Raw genomic sequence first — 2317 nt, 5'->3', positions numbered from 1 at the left:
TGCGTCGCGCTTATAAACAAGTCTTTGATTGGTCGAATAGATGCCGACGCCAGCCTGAAGAAGATGCTTTGGTTAGCGTCATGGTGTTCGTTTGTCGGGTTGTGTTTAATTATATTGCGTTTAAAATATGAATACAAATGAAATACTTAACATTTAGGCTAAGTAAAATAATAATTAATTATTTTGTAATAAAAATAATAATTCCTCAAGCACACCTGCCTCTAAGTTGTGTAGCCTATCTCCTCTCTGTATGCTGATTCGTCCATGATCAGCCCCATAAAGTCAGTCAGTGTCAATGCAAACTTTACTATGGTGTTGGTGTCAGATGGAGGCACACAGTCGTGGGTTAAGAAAGAGTAGAGGATGGGACTGAGCACACACCCATGTACCTGTGCCCAGAGCTATGGTGGAGGATGTGCAGGGGCCCAGTCTCAGGGCACTCTGTCAGGAAATCTTGTATCCAGTTGTAGAGCAGTGGGATCAGGCCTAGCTGGTGGAGTTTTGTGGTCACTTTGCAGAGGATGACAGAATTGAATGCAGAGCTATAGTCCACGATGGGAATGTGAGGTCACTGTAGTGTTGATGTCCCCAAAACTACAGTCTGTCAGACAGAGGCCACTGTGCCACCTCAGATGAGCCAGATGCAGGATCATGAGATAACAATTATTCGTCAGTTTGCTACATAACCCAACACACAGCAGTTCAATGGTTTCTGCTTTAAAATTACTTTAATTTGCACTTTTTTAAGGGTAGTTGACTTACAACTAACAAAAAAGATTTAATTTACATTCGTATTTATGAGGTGAAGTTGTATATTTTTCTAGATTAAGTTCCGTGACAGCCATGATAGGAACCCAATAATTCAATAATAAATGTTGTTCAATAATGTTAGGTTTACCTGAAACATCAGGCATGCATCTGTCTATATAGAGGTTTGTGAGGAAAAGGCTGTTGACGAGAGTGGATTTGCCTAAGCCAGACTCACCTAAACATAAAATAATATATCTGTCCATATAATGTCCATCTGTTCGGAGGTGTTTTCAATAAGTGGGATGATTATCAGGTGTCAGTGTGTGCCCGGTTTTATTTAGAGAACAGGGATGTAACAAAATCTGATCATGTTTGTAGAAGTGAATCATGGCACGAACAATCTGAGGACCTCAGAAAAAGAGTTGCTGTTGCTCATCAGGCTGGAAAAGAGTTTGGACTCCACAAATCCACAGTTAGACAGATTGTGTACAAATAGAGGAAATTCAAGTTACCCTCCCCAGAAATGGTCGACCAACAAAGATCAATCTAAAAGCAGGATGTGTAATAGTCTGTGAGGTTGCATAAAGATGCTTCACAATGCCATAGAAGAACCTTTTTGTCTAAATGGTTCAATAAAGAGCCTTTAACATCTGAAGAACCTTTCTGTTGCACAAATGGTGCTTTGTGGCGAAAGAATGTTCTTCAGATTATAAAAAGGTAAGAAAGAGCAATATAGTATATAATACAATCATGTGACACTGAAAGTTAAACTTTGCCATCACAGGAAAAAAAAAAAAACATTTTACAAAACAGTTGTTTTAAATTGTAATATTTTTTTCACAATGTTACTGTTTAATTTTTTTTTTTTTTTTTTTTTTTTTTTATCAAATAACTGCAGCCTTTATGGGCATACGAGTCTTCTTTCAAAAATGGCATTGTGTGTGTATATTTATGGTATATGTCACTTACCGACAAACATCAGATTGAACTCAAATCCCCTTTTTACTGCTTTATGTTGGGCTTAGTTTGGCAGTGTCACAATGCCAACATATTTCTGGGAGGGACAGTGAAAAATAATCTAGTTTGAATACAGTATATCACATCACACATGTTTTTAAAGTTTAACAATATTACAGTTTTTACTGTATTTGTGATCAAATAAATGCATAAACATAAGAGACTCCATCACACATTGGCTACTGAAGGACCAGGTGTGCAGCATGTTACAGTACCTCTAAAAATCATGGGGGTCAAAGCGGCCCCCTGCAGGACTCTTGGGTCTAAGAGGTGATTTGTCATTAGCGGGATGAGTCTTTTCTTCAGACAGAGAATTGGATGAGCCTAATGTTTGAGAGGAATGGATACTTTCATCTTTGTCCTCTTCTTGAGTGGAGTCACAAAGAGAAGTGTCAGGACCCCTGAGGAAACTCTCTGTTCCAGAGTCATCCAGTGCTATGGAAAACTAGCAAAAAAGGCAGAATGTGACTAAATGTGATGATTGGCAGCTTGTGTAAACTAAATTTGTACTTTTCTCTAAACCTTTTTGAAAACTATGTATGAAATATAA

Source organism: Cyprinus carpio, chromosome A21 (genome assembly GCF_018340385.1).
Source record: "Cyprinus carpio isolate SPL01 chromosome A21, ASM1834038v1, whole genome shotgun sequence".
In the NCBI taxonomy this organism is placed as follows: Eukaryota; Metazoa; Chordata; class Actinopteri; order Cypriniformes; family Cyprinidae; genus Cyprinus; species Cyprinus carpio.
The sequence above is the reverse complement of the archived record's forward strand: the minus strand, read 5'-3'. Positions refer to the sequence as shown.